Below are 15,460 nucleotides of genomic sequence, written 5' to 3'. Positions count from 1 at the left end.
TTTTTGCTCAACTCCCTAATATTGAGGAAGCAGAGACTTATATGATGTAACCATTCTGACAAAACTGAGGCCAGGGCTCTCCTCAAGCTCTTTGCCTGTCTTTTTTTATTTAATTGTATTCTATTGTCGGGGTGAAGTATAGAGGGGTTGCCAATTACATTCATCAGGCAGTGGGTACATCACTTCCTGAACACCGACAGCCCTTCCCATATTTTTTTCCCATTTTCCCTCCCCTTACCCCTTCTATAACCTTATCATCAACATAATCGAATCGGAGACCTTTCAAATAGAGAAGGAATTGTTTTCATAAAGTTACTGCCATTGTCTAAATTATATTTTATGTACTCTGATAATCAACCTTCCATTCAATATTCAAGTAAATACATCTGTCAAAGTTGAGCTTTTTAAGGGTTGGAGGTCATCTGAATTTATCAAAAGAGTAAAATTTAAATAATTTAGCACAGAGTATACATAGCTGGAAAACTAAGCTGACCATGTCTCACTCAAAAACATTAGTGATCTTATTTTAACAACTGTATATGGATGATTAGTAATCAGATGTATAATTGGAGTTATTCCATCTTGCCCTGCACCAATGGGTGTAACTATAATTGTGAATAATCTCCAACAAAGGGAAAGTAAAGACCCAACAGAAACTATACCAGAGGTTTTCAGAGGAGCCCATATAAACAGCCTTATTGGAGCTTTGCATTTTCTTGAGTAACATGATTGTCAAGTGTAACTATTTGTGAGTGTTCACAACTGAGTTTGGCTATTCAGAGCTGTTCATTTTCCTATGTGCTGGGTAGGGTTTATGCCACAGAATGTTCAAAGGCATAGAGTCATTACTCAAGATCTTATGTCTCAGTGCTCTGTCAAGAATTTAGGATCCAAAAGAACTGAGGTTCTTCTCAGACGGATCTGGACTTAAAAGGAGTCTGAAATTCTGAAAACCTGTTTCATGAAATGGTTACGGGGAACTACACTTATTTTACATATGTCTTCATTCTCACCAAAGCTTTGTAAGACATGCCTTACCCCACTTTCCAAATGGAGGAACCAGTTCTGAAAAATGAAGGAAGTAGTTCCATGTCATCTAGCCAGACTCCGGTCAATCTGAACTCAGAGTTCAAGCCCATTCTATATGCTTTGCTCTTTCCCCAATATGAGATAAAGCTGTGGATCCCCAGATACTCAGATTTGACACATATTGTAAAATCCAGTAACTTCTGGCTATGAAGGGACTTTGTCTTGTTAGCATGCCTTGTTATGCCTCCATGCCTTTATCTGGGAAATCAACTAGCAATCCTAGGCTTCAAACAGCCAAAAGATGTTTCTAGGTAGAATGATCTCTAGAATGGCAGTTTAAGAAATACCAACTTGAAGATGACTGGGGAACATTTGCCTCACACTCAAACCAGGCCTAATCCCAGCTTCATTGCAATGAGATTGTCAGATGCCAAGAGGATTGATGACTGGAGGCCTCACCAGATATGCTGATGAATTAAGAAGGAAGGCTGCAAGCCAAGAAAGAGCCAAAAGGTTTTTGAAACATATACTAAAGCACAACTAATGTTGACTTAAAGAAGATGTCAGGAAAGAAACCAGGTTTTGACTGAAAGAGCCACACAGACAAGACAGCTGAGATCCCAGCAGGATGTGGTTTTGTCATCAGCAGCTTTATTGCTGTTTGGCTAAGCATTTGGGCTGGCTTTCACAGGCAGTGGGATCCTGTGTGATGGAACATTAGGTCATGCCCAGTTTGCCAAGTCCAGTCAAGTATGTTCCACATTTAGAAGAAGAATTTCAGGGTCACTGCTTCCTAAAAGGCCACAGGATAGCCTACAGCCAATTAGAATAATAGTATCTTGTTTTTGCTTACCAGTGCCAACTGCTTCTGCCACTACATAGGCTACATTTTTATATTACTCAACTTGGAATAATATCAGAAGCAGGATATTTTTACCCTAGCCACACAGGAAAATATTAAAGATCTGCTTAAGTATGAAAATTCACATACATTAGGGTACATTTTATCCATATGAATTGTTTATTGTGAAATGCAGAGCTATATATATTAAAAGGCCCTAAGCATAAATTGTTAAAATATAAACAAAAAATGATTTCTTTTTACAAAAAATGAAGACCATGTGCATTTTATTTTAAAAGGTGAAAAGAAGTTGACCATTATACTGATAATCAAAGTGGTAAGAAATAAAATACAATGAAATCCTTCTGCTTCTAATAGTTATACACACACACACACACACACACACAAGAAAAGAATATGTTGAGATGGACTTTCTCGTATTTACTGAGTAAAAATATAAAATTCCTATGAGAATTCTCTGGAAAATAATTTACTGGTAGATTTAAAACTCCTTAAACTGTTCACCCTGCCTCTGAAAGTACAGTATCAGAAATTGAGGGTGAGGCACACTCTGTTTTTACAAATTATTAAAGTGATTTGGACATCTATTTATGTTTGAGAACCTCTGTCCTAGAAAGTCTCACCTACTCCTATGGCTTACAGATCACCTGCTAAGATTGATGTTTACTTGTCCCTAAACTCATATATCAAACCCAATTCCAATGTAATGACATTTGAAGCGGGACCTTCAGAATCAACTAAGTCATGAAAATAAAGCACTTGTGGTAATACTTATTAGAGAGGCTCAGAGAGATCTCTTTGTCTCTCCCATCTGAGAAGTTACAGTGGAAAGTCTCAATTGCTTATTAGAATGTGGGCGCTCACTGGCCACTCAATCTGCTAGTACCTTGGTCTTGACTTCCAACCTCTATTACTACAAATAACAAATTGATTATAAGCAAACCAGACTGTTATATTCCATAATAGTGAATGCAGACACCATTTCCAGCCTGACAAATCCTAAATCAACATCTGTATATCAGATGAATTTTCTGAATTCTAAATCCATATAACCAACTGTTACTCAGTTTATAGTTGCATGGTGATATCTTGTAGTATCTCAAAATAAACATGTTTAACATTTGGTTCAGATATTTGCCTCCCCAATTTTCTCTACCTCTAGAAATCCCAATCTCTACAAATAATGTTATTATTTCTGATCAGGTGACAATCCAGGGCTCATCTTTGACTCTTCTCACTCTTTTCTACCTTATCTACATATATGGCCAGATACTGTTTTCTAAAGGTATACAATATTGTTATGAGCCCAAACTGTGTTTCCCTCAAAGTCATATGTGTAAGCCCTGCTCCAACCTGTGACCCTATCTGGAGTCTTCAGGAGAAAGTAACAGTTATGTGACTAACTGGGATAATAAGGGGAGGGCCCTAATCCCACAGGATTGTGGCCTTATAAGTCTTAGAAGATCTCTCCCCACCTTCTCTCTCCTGTCTCTCCTTTTCTCTTTTTGTCTCCTTTCCTGATACGATACAACAAGACAATGAGTGACTGGAAGCCAAGAATAGAATTCTCACTAGAAACTTGCCCTTTGCCTCACTTCTAGGCACCTGAATGATGAGAAAATAAATTACTGTTGTGTGGAGACACAGTGTATGATGTTTTGCTAAGGTGGCTAAGGCATATTAAGAAAAATACCTGTAACTTGTCCATTTCCATTCACCTCACTGCTGCCATCCTTGTGTAGACTACCATCATTTCTTGCCTAAACTACTGCAATAGCTTTCTAATAATTTCCCTCTAGATCAGTCTCATTCTCTTCCAATTATTACCTATACCCAACAGGAGAGATAATCAGTGTCAGGCATTTTTAATCCTTAATGACTTTTCATTGTCTTTCAAATAATGCATAGATATACCATTACATAAACAATATTAACTGGGCTGAGAGTTTGGCCCTAGTGGTAGAGTGCTTGCCTAATATGCACGAAGACCAGAGTTGGATCCTTGGTACCACATACATAGAAAAAAGCTGGAAGTGGTGATGAGGCTCAAATGGTAGAGCTCTAGCCTTGAGAAAGTCCAAGGACAGTGCTGAGGCCCTGGGCTCAAGCCCAGGATTGTCAAAAAAAAATTAATTGGTGTCCCTGATCTTACTCCAGGTCACTGCCTTGTATCTCCTCCTCTCACTGCTTCTACAGTTTGCATAGCTCACCAGAATCCTCTTAGTCAGCCTGAGACAGGTGTCACTCTTTGGCCATCCAGAAAATACATGGCTGCCAGCTTCAGACAACTGGAGATCATCTTTATTTAGGAAGCTGTGCTGAGGCCCACGGCTTTAGTACCCCATTAAAGCCCAGGTACTATGTTTCTACTCAGCATATACTCTTTCCAAAATTTTCTAGTGCATAGATGGTAAATTTTTGTTTAAATTTAAAAGTCATTAAGTTTCTTTTATGGCTTTCTTTATGGTACCCTCTCTGTCTCTTAAGGAAGTATCTCTTTGCTTATAGTCCTAATGATGGAGGTTTGAAGACTAATGTAGACATGGGATTAAAAATATATCAAATGACATTTCACAATTTATCCCAACACATTGGCTATTATGTCCTGTACTAGTCCGCCTCTCTGTTTAGTCCTCTAGTCAATCTAGGTTGTTAGGGGAAAGCATGCTATTTAACTACATGAATATTATATCATGTCCTCTCACACATGCAGGCCTATTTACAGACCCATCTGCCTCAAATACATTTTCCCCTTCCCTTTATTTGTTCACCTTTCATGTCTCAATAGAAATACTTTTCTTAGGAAGAACCTGTGACAACTTCTATATGCGTTGTCTCCTGTCATAGATTCCCAATGTACTTAGGATTTCTTTCGACTTGCAATTTATAAATTGCAATTTTTTTTTCTGAGTATATGAGAATTTTTATCAATACTGTACAATCAATGCAAATTTGAAAATAAACTTGTTTACATATAACCATCACCCATATACCCTAGTTTAATTTTTGTTTTGTTTTGTTTTTAGAGGACTAAATGCAAGATACTCTCTTACTTTCAGCCCACTAGTTTGAAGTTTTTAATCCATCATTAGCTAGGCACTACTGGTTCATACCTGTAATTGTAGGTACTTAGAAGGCTGAGGATCCTGGTTCAAAGCTAGCCTGGGCAGAAAAGTCCATTAGACTTGTATCTCTAGTTAATGAGCAAAAAGAAAGTGAAGCTGTGGCTCAAGTGACAGAATGCAAGCCTTGAGCGAGGAAGCCAAGTAAAGAGTGTAAGACTCAAGTTGAAGCTCCAGTACCAGCAGGTGTGTATGCTGAGACAGAGAGAGAGAGAGAGAGAGAGAGAGAGAGAGAGAGAGAGAGAGAGAGAGAGAGAGAGAGAGAGAGAGAGAGAGAGAGAGAGGGAGAGAGAGGGAGAGAGAGGGAGAGAGAGGGAGAGAGAGGGAGAGAGAGGGAGAGAGAGGGAGGGAGAGAGCGCACCAGAAGTAGAGCTATGACTCAAATGATACAGTTAGAGTTCCAGCCTTGAGCAAAAAAGCTAAGGTCAGCATTCAGGACCTGAGTTCAGATCCCAGTACTAGTATACATAGAGACTCATTTGTCTCACAAAACTCAATCAACAGCTTTAAAATAAGTACACAAAAGGCTGGGAGCGTAGTCTAGTGGAAGAATGCTTGCCTAGCATGCACAAAGCACTAGGTTCGATTCCTTGGTGCCACATACACAGAAAATGCTGGAAGTGGCACGGTGGTTCAAGTGGCAATGCGCTAGCCTTGAGAAAAAAGTGTCCGAGGACAGTGCCCAGGCCCTGAATTCAAGCCCCAGGACTGGCCAAAAAATAAGTACACAGAGTATATGTGAATTCAATTGATTATAGTTATAGTAATGAAGTACTATTTCTGTATATATATATATCACTTGGGAAAAAAGAGCTTAAAACTTGTTTGATAGAACAAAGACAGAACTTTTTGTAATGTTGGAATGCAGAGTGCAGTGGGTCATATCGGTAAATCTAATGACTCAAATGGATGAGAAAAGGAAAGAAGGAAAGAGAGCTATAGAAGGAAGCATCGTGGGAAAGAGAAATTGTAAGAGAAAGAAGACCTGTAGGACAGAAAAAGAGAGTTCTCAGAGGAAGAACTAAGTGTTCAGCACAATGTTGCTTTTCCCATCATGAATCTTCTTACTTTTCCCCTTAGACAACCCAGTACCACATACAAAATATACTTGACTATCATGTTGGGAATGTCACAAAAAGATGGCTGTGGTTGACCACAGAAATAATTTAGCTACAGTGATTCTCTGAAGCCTCAACATAGACTTCATCCTAGTAATCAACCTTCAGACCTGAATCATCCAAGTCCATTTTACTAGCTGCCAACAATTTATCAGCCTTACATGATGTCAAACTCAACATGGTCTCAAATGAAACTCATTATCTTTCTCTGCAAACTGGTTTTCCTTCTTACTTCTCTTTGAGAATCAGTGCTAGTCATCCAAGCTTATAACCTAGAGGCTGTCTCTAACCTCTCTTGTCACGGAAGAGGGAAGTTTCTGGAATCTACTCTCTGCCCTACCCACTAAAGTGAGTTAGATCCTGACATCAGAGTTGTCTAGGTGTAGTCCGTGGCCCTTGTGAGTCAGAACTCCCACGGCACCTCTTAAAAATGGTGACTTCCAATCATACCTCAGATCTACTGAATCAGGTAGGTGTGGCTGAGGAATCAGCATTTTATATGGATCCCAGAGAACTTCTAAATCCTTCCTAAAAAAAAAAATCAATACTCTAAAGGAAATAACCCAAGTACAGCTAGATAATCAGTGGAGGAGGAGCTGGTGAGTAAGAAGCCCTGGTCAAAGGACACAACAGAAATTTCCAAGGAGGCAATTGAATCCTATGAAGGTGAATGGACAGGCAGAAAATTAGAATAAATGGCATATACAGGTATATGTCATAAAAATCCATTAATGAACAGCATTTTCTAGGATAGTCCAGGAGGAGAAACCAGAACAAATCATGCTAGAATCAAGTTTTAAACAAATCAGGTAACAATTGTCTTTCCAGAGTCATCACTGGTTGTTTGGATCCCAACATTGTTTATGTCTTAAAAAACAAAAAAGTCAGACACAGGTGTCTCATACCAGTAGAAATTCTAGCTACTCGGGAAGCTGAGACTGGGAGGATCTTAGTTTGAGAGGAGAAATGATCATGAGAGTTCATCTAAAGGAGATCTGGACATGGTAGCATATACCTATTATCCTAGGTCATAAGAAGTCTAATATAGGTGGATTACATACATGTATGGAAAGGAAGCAGAACACTTTCTCAGAATCATCAGCAAACAGAACTGGAGGTTTCAGTGATGAAAACATTTGCCTAACAAACTGAGGCCCAAAGTTCAAACCCTAATACTGCCGAAAAGAAATGGGGTGCGAGGGGGTGAAGGAGAGGGGGACAAAACCTAAAAGAACAATATAGGAGATACAGGAGACTGGGAATAAGAGGTGAGGAGTGGAGAATGTTTGGAGAGACAGTCAAGGCTTCATCTGTTTCGCAGTAAAAGAAGCCAGTTACTTTACACTCACAATCACAGGATTTAATTTCATTTAGGTGGTGTGTGACTTACTGATGTTTCAACTTGCAATAGTTTAACTTTTGAGTGTGCATGTGTGTGTGTGTGTGTGTGTGTGTGCACGCATGTGCACTTGTGCACACGCACACAGGCCAATCCTATGACTTGAACTTGGGGCCTGGGTGCTGTCCTTGAGCTTGCTAACCAGCCTTTCCTTTCCCTCCCTTCCTTCCTTCCTTTCTTCCTTCCCTCCTTCCTTCCTTCCTTCCTTCCTTCCTTCCTTCCTTCCTTCCTTCCCTCCCTCCTTCCTTCCTTCCTTCCTTCCTTCCTTCCTTCCTGAATAGCTAGAACTATAGGTATGAGCCATTCATTAATGCCATCTTAACTTAATGATTTTGAAACTTCCAGAAATAAGTGTCAGAAATGTCAACCAAGGTAACTGTTGCCTATGCTATGGTCAGAAAACTGAGGAATAGGTATATGCCCCAAATATTGACACCAGGCAAAATGCCTCAGCCCTGATACATGCAAGTAAAATGAATGTTCTGGGCACACTCAGGCACCAAATTCTTTGGGGCTTCTGCTACACTGCCATTCAAAAAAAATGGACTATACACAACCCTTTTCATTGGGGGAAACAACAGCGATACCACCTCTGCATTACTTCCACCGTCCAAACATCACATGTGGGTCACATGCAGAATCAGGAGTGTGGAAATGGAAGCTTGAACTGTTTTGTCCCATACTTTGCTGCAAGCTGAAGAAAAGTATGATGGTGTATGATATAATATCTCTCTCAGCATCACACCCAAGTATAAGCACATCAACTGGACTGGAAGTTCTTCAAGTCCAGGTACTGATCTTGTCTGTTTCATAGGCCCCAGCATTTAGTAGCATGTCAGATGAACACTAAGGAAGAAAGGAAAGGAGAGAAGTTCATGACCAGGTCAAGACAGAGTGTACAGGTGAAAAGTATTAAGAAACTCAGTTTTGACATTATTTAAAACCTAAGCTGAAACAAAGCAGGGACAGACACGAATCGTTCTTATTTCTTCATAGCTTTGGTTTCTATTTCTCTTCATTTTCATGCCTGTGAATTTAGAACAACTCAAATTCCTTAGATCTGGAAAAAAAAATCAGTTGTCATCTGACATGTGTCCTGCCCAGTTTTGCCCAGTTTTTCTTCATTCTAATCCATTCTACTCTGTAGTCCCAGGACTGAGTTTCCTATTTTTTTTCCAAATTTTTATTTGCAACTACTTCCAAATGAATTTTGTAAAGCCTTAGTTTCTCTTGAACATTGCTAAACAGACATCTAAAATTTTCCATCCCATAGCTGCAAAAGATTTAACTTACAATGTACTTTAAATGTCATTTTAGAATAAAAATATATTTTCTTAAAATATTTCTAATAGGACCTACAATAAATAATGTAATTTTTAATGCACAATCAAGCTGTTAATAATCAGAGATTTTTTATGCTTTTTTCTCTCATTGAACTCAGATTTCTGTTCTGCTTGTAGCAAATTTCTTTCTATTATGACATATTTAAAGTCTTAAAAGTCTTAGTATCACTTTCTCACAATGAAAGTTATATGTTGAAATTATTTATTCATAAAGATGTTACAGTTAAAAATCATTCTAAGTTATCATTTCAATTATTATTATACTACTGATAAAATAAAAATATGCAATGATTTCTGATCAAGTAGTCATCAAATAGAAAATGTACATTTTTTATCTTAAATGCCTCTCTAATGAGCTAGATAGGGACTTGCTGGGTTTGTTGAAATTAGGCCAGTATCTGTAGATAAAAAATTACTTATTGCTTAATTGGAACATGGTTTGACCTCAGTTTTATCACTATACACTTTTCTGTTTTCTTATTCATGTAAATGCTGAGAAGATGTACTTGTATAAGTAAATAGGTGGGAATGGAAGCAGTGTCCTTAATTCTTTCTACTCTGACAGAATCATACCAACAATCTTTAGACAAACTAGCATCAGATTTTCTGTTTTAATGTTTCAGGTTTTTTGAAAGTGTCTATGTAGACTAGGCTGAACTTAATCATACAGTGTAGCTCTGGCTGGCCTGGAAATGATAGTGATTCTCCTGCCTCAGCCTCCTGAGTGTTGGGATTTCTGTGGAGTGTATAGACTTTATTTTTAAATCATGTATTAGTTCATAACTAAATTGAAGAGTTTCCCACAGTTTTGCAGAAAACCACTTAATCACAACAGGGTTTGTTACTCATTTATTTATGTGATTCCAGTTCTTAGTAACAATCCCAGTCACTGTACTATGAACATGGTGGATGACTTCTTTATAATGTGAAGTGATAGGAAAGCAATGTGTGAAAGAAGAGATAGAAAGATATGTCCTCGGGCAGACCAGTTTTAAGTAAAGAGAAATTTTGTATCCAGGATTTGATACCAATTTGAGACACAGACTCAAAGCAAGAGTTGTAGCTCAAGCTAGCCTCTAACTTGAGGCTACTGCTTCAGCCTCTCAAATATTGGGATTATGAACATGTGCCATCACACCCAACATAAGAGCTTACTACTGATGTCAGTGTTGTGGCAAGTAGTAAGATATACATACATTGCCAGTTTCTTTGATTTTAGAACTGATGAATATTTTTACATTTAATATTCCTAAACTTTTACCTCAGAACACAGGTGTCCATGCTGCTGTCGTGAAACAAGCAGTCACCTTAAAACTTCAGGAAATATACCTTTAAAGAAGGAACAAGTAGGGGCAGATTGTCATCTATTAGCCTACAATTCTATAGCCAGATTTCCTTCACAGTTCAGCTATCAGTCCTAAATGTGCTGAGGAGGCCTGTCTCCAGGCTTTACCTCCAGAGATTATCTAGAATGTCTATGGTAGGAAGCAGAAATCTGCATGCTTAACAAGCACTTGAAGTAATTCAGATACAGGCAGTCTTAGGTCATATTTTGGGAATCTATCACTTAAGCTCTAGAGCAAGAAGAACCACTATGGAGTGCGCCTCTTATAAGTTGATTGCTGATTCAACTTAGGAGTATTGATCTCTGTGATACACATCTCCAAGGATTTCTGAGGTCCTGCAAAACTCAGACCCTTGAGCTCACTATTTGAGCATCAATCGTGGCTCTCCAAAGGAAGAAAAGGACCCACTGAGTCACCTAACCATTGCTGAAAGACAACATTGTCCATGATAGAGAGTAGCTGAAAACCTATTTCATAAGTTAAACAACTTGAATGAAAGAAAAACTTTCAAGAATGCCTGGAGCTTTGTTTGGTTTGGCTTGGATTTTTCTCTCAGTGGATAAGCAATCACACTACCATTGCTCTAGCTAACCTGGAAATCTTAAAAAAAAATATTAAGTGAGGATGGGAGGTAAAATTGGGAAAGAGAGAAGTGATAACATTGTGCAAAAAGAAATGTACTCATTACCTCACTTAAAAAGCTTCACAGTTATAACCCCTCTGTACATCACCTTTATAATAACAATAAAATATTATAAAAATATTAAGATGGAGTATACTAGAAATGGGATAAATTCAACCTTTGACACATTGTAACAGAGAGGAAGACACCTCTCTATTAATATACATTTGGAAATAAATATTTATTATGTTCATAGTTCAGTTATGGTAGAAAAAAATACAAGAAGTTGAAATAAGTGATAAACTTCTGGGGTGAAAAGTAGATTTTTGATTATATATTATCTTGCTAGGTTTGCAGTAAATGTTTAATTGCCTCCTTAGTTACCTAATTGAAAAGATTATTTGCTTGTACATAAAAAATACCATTTTTATAATGGAAGGCCCCCATAAGAGACCTCAGACTTCCCCAACCTGTGGAGAGAAATTTTGAACTGATGGCATTTAAATGTAGTGCATATATACACATATAATATATGTATATAGAGATATTATTGTTCTTCTGGATGGGAAAAGAATAAGATCCAGTGTAACTATAATGCAAATTTTTTGCCTTATTTCCTAGTACTGAAAGCTTCAAACATAGACAAAAATAGTGTGGTACAACAAATCCTATTGCCCATTAACACATGATTAAATAGTAGTTCATCCATTCTCCCCACATTATTCTCTCCTCCCCTTACTGGATCATTTGAAAAAAATCCCACATCTTTTCATCCTCTTTGCAGTATACAAATCTTTTTAAATAGAATAATAATTCATTACTGCAGTTAAAAATTTAATCTGGGCATGATGACTTAAGTTTGTAATTTTAGCTACTTAGGAAGTGAAGTTGGGGGAATTGGTTTGAGGTCATCCCAGACAAAATAGAGTTCACAAAACTCCATCTCAATATCTGGGTGTGGAGATGAGCACCTTTAATATCTAGTGACACAGAAAAGTAGGAAGCTCAAGTAGGAAGACTACAGCTCACGCCCATGTGGACATAATTTCACAACCTACCTTAAAAATATAAGCAGGTGGGGGCCAGGAGTTTGTGCATGCTAGGCAAGCACTCTACCACTAGGCCAAAGACCCAGGTTCGATTCCTTGGTACAACATATATAGAAAAAAGCCAGAAGTGGTGCTGAGGCTCAAGTGGTAGAGCTCTAAACTTGAGTAGAAGTACCCAAGGACAGTGCTCAGGCCCTGAGCTTAACCCCAGGACTGGCAAATATATATTTGCTTTCTTGGTACCACATACATAGAAAAAAAGCTGGAAGTGATGCTGGAAGTGATGCTGTCTCAAGTAGTAGAGCTCTAGCCTTGAGGAAGTCCAAGCAGGTGCTTGTTAAACAGAGGGCCTGGAGTTTAATCCCTAATACTGCCAAAACATAAAAATAACATTGTGACTTTTCTTTCTTTTTTTTTTCTAAAAGAACGGGTCTGACTATACAGCCAGTGGTTATTCACAGGCACAGTCACTACTAATATTTGGGCTTGACACTGATGTGCATAGTAAAATGTAACCCTAAATTCCTAGGTTCAAGCAATCCTCTTGTCTCAATCTCCTAGGCATTGGGGGACTACAGGTGTATGCTACTGAGACTGGCTTATTTTAAAACCATAATTTAAATAATTTTAATACCAGAATTTATACATCCAAAGGAAGTTTCTCTTCAAATAATCATCTTTAAAAACTATCACTGGTGGCATAGTTTCTTAAAATATGTCTCAGGGATACTGTCAGGATTTGCAATATATTCTTTTAAGTATTCCAATCAATGATCAATTTTCAGCCTTAAGAATAGATTTGACTTGAAAATATTTATGAAGGTTTTAGGAATAAACCTCATTGAATGGTGACAGCAATCAGATTGAAGAGTACATTTCTGGGGGTGGAAGTAATACATAACCAAAGAACAAGCTGTATTGCTTTCATGGAAAAGAGTCTGATGCTTGTAAAGCACTTCAGAAATTACCTACTCAGCAATCAGAGAAGCTAATGAAAGGAAGAGTTCCATTACATGGCAGCTGAAGCAGGCAATAAACTAAGAGGAGAATGTGAGAAGCAGCTGGAAAAGCTAGCCAACTGGGGGGAAGAAGTGCTCGATCTTTGGATCCTAAATTCCAGTGATTCCTGGGCACTTTGGGAATTTAGTTTGTATTACAGGCCTTCATGCTTTAGCAAACTATGTGATTAGAATGTCCACTCCCACTGGGTGGGCCCACTATGGAAATCTCATTCATCCTTTAAGACCTTGATCAAATATTACCACATTCTTCCCCTTTCTAACACAATCAGTTCTTCTATTGTCTAGTCCTAGTTGTACTTCATCCCTATCTCTGTAATTATTTACTATTACCCAGCTATATGTATACTCCCAGTTTGACTGGGGGCCTCATTTTTTAATCTCTGGCACTAAGCCATACATAGTGAGCAATCAATAATCACTGATATATATAGTATGAATAATCTGTGCGTATTTACATGATATGTCCTTAAAAATGTAGTGAAATAGTTGTGGGCTCTAAAGCTCTTGGAATAAATGAAAGGGGAGATGAAGGACACTTTATGCAAAAGCAGCTTTGAAAGCAAAACCCCTAGAAGTTTCAGAACCTGGTAATAGAAAGTTATGGCCCAGAAATAGCCAAAAAATTGATGGAAGTTCTTTCCATGACTTTTTAAAAAATGAATCTATTGGGGCCAGGAGTTTTGCCTAGTGGTAGAGTGCTTGCCTAGTATGTACAAAGACCGGGTTTGATTCCTCAGTACCACATACATACAAAAAGCTGGAAGTGGTGCTGTGGCTCAAGTGGCAGAGTTCTAGCCTTGAGGCTCAAGCTCAGGGCTGGCAAAAAAAAAAAAGAATCTATTTTGAAAGTGTCATAGTTATTTTATTTTTTCTTTGAAGGATTAATACTTGTAGAGTTAACAAATGCAAATTAAAATTCTGTTCAAAATTAGTTGTCTACACTCTTCTCAAAATAAATTTGGAAGATAGAACACCAAACCAAAACTAAGCCACCTACTTAAAAGGAAATAAATACTAACTCTCAAGGTCACTGTGTACAAAAACTATGGAAATCTAGAAGAATTGAAGCTATAATTTAATTTGGTTTCTTGTCAGCATGATTCATAGACTCTCTCCTTTTTTTTCTTTCAACTTCTATCCCAGAGCAAGCAAAATCCCTACTTGAAAGACTTACCCGGCCTTTGGCCTTGGTGGGAAGTAGAAGCATCTTTTCCAACACTGTACCAATGGCCTGAATTATTCCTATCACAGTTGTGGGTTATCCATGTGGGTAGAAAGGAGAAAGGGAGAGCCACCTGTAAAAGGCAATTACATTTGATATCACCCAGCTCTTGGTTGAACCTGAATTTTATCAAGATAAAACTTTATGAGTCCTAGATAGCTAGCAGTATATTCTCAAAGTAGCTTTCTTTGTTCTGTTTTTGTAATCAGCAAGCCCACAGTCTTTCTAGTCAAGTGGTAAAAATTCTATTAAACAATGTCTAAATGGAAATAACCTGATCTGGATACAGAAGAAACAGGACTGAAGTAGTTGAGCAACAGGTTTGCTTGGTTTTAATGGTTACATTGCACAACCTAGTCCAGGCATCCCATGACATAAAATATTATTACAACCCAATTCCAAAATCCAGCCAGACCACCTCAAGGGCTTACAAAAGTATTGTAGCCTCCACAATATAGAAACCACTTCTCTTGACTTGATGACACATAGTCTTGGGTCCTATGACCATTTCTCAATTGGAAAATAAATGAAAAAAAAAACTAGCACTTTTTCAGAGAAGACTTTCTGTAAGTCTTTGGCCCATCTTTTAATGGGATGGTTGTTACTTTGGAGATTACTTTTGGAGTGATTCAATTTTTTGAGTTGTTGATATATTTTAGATATGAGGCTTTTGTCCATTGTATGGTTGGTGAAGATCTTCTCCCACTCTGTAGGCTTCCTGATTAGTTTACTAGCTATGTCCCTTGCCATACAAAAGCTCTGCAGTTTAATGCAGTCCCACTTATCCAGCCTTTCTCTGATTTGTTGTGATTCTTGGTCCTTATTAAGAAAGTTTCGACCTGTGCCAAGGAGGCCTAGTATATCTCCTATTCCTTCCTGTAAAGTTTTCAGTGTGTCAGCTTTTACCTCCAGGTCTTTGATCCATTTGGAGTTAATTCTAGTGCAGGGTGACAAAGAAGGATCCAACTTTAGTTTTCTGCAGGTGCTTAACCAGTTCTGCCAGCACCACTTGTTGAAGAGGCTGTCTTTCTTCCATTTTATTTTTTTGGCTCCCTTGTCAAAGATTAGGTGGCCATAGGTCTGTGGTTTAATATCTGGGTCTTCAATTCTATTCCATTGGTGTTCAGGCCTGTTCTTGTGCCAGTACCAAGCTGTTTTGATAATTATAGCTCTGTAATAGAGTCTAAACCTATAGACACATGAAGAAATGCTAAACATCTCTGGTCTTAAAAGAAATGCAAATCAAAACAACTCTAAGATTCCACCTCACTCCAGTTAGAATGGCCAGGATCAAGAAAACTAATAACAACAGATGCTGGAGGGAAT

The 15,460-nt window shown here is 38.0% G+C and overlaps 1 long non-coding RNA gene across 1 annotated transcript in view; it reads right to left on the bottom strand.

The window, feature by feature from the left end:
* Positions 1-14,171, bottom strand: part of LOC150063234 (uncharacterized) — a 32,198-nt gene extending 18,027 nt beyond the window's left edge. The window contains exons 1-2 of the long non-coding RNA XR_016535510.1: positions 14,087-14,171; positions 8,121-8,376 (exon numbers count right to left, since the gene is read on the bottom strand). This is a non-coding gene — a long non-coding RNA (uncharacterized LOC150063234). The remainder of the gene's footprint in view (positions 1-8,120; positions 8,377-14,086) is intronic.
* Between the last annotated feature and the right edge of the window lie 1,289 nt (positions 14,172-15,460).

This window comes from Megascapheus bottae, chromosome 5 (assembly GCF_031878675.1).
Source record: "Megascapheus bottae isolate mThoBot1 chromosome 5, mThoBot2.hap1, whole genome shotgun sequence".
In the NCBI taxonomy this organism is placed as follows: Eukaryota; Metazoa; Chordata; class Mammalia; order Rodentia; family Geomyidae; genus Megascapheus; species Megascapheus bottae.
This window is presented reverse-complemented; position numbering and strand designations above follow the sequence as displayed.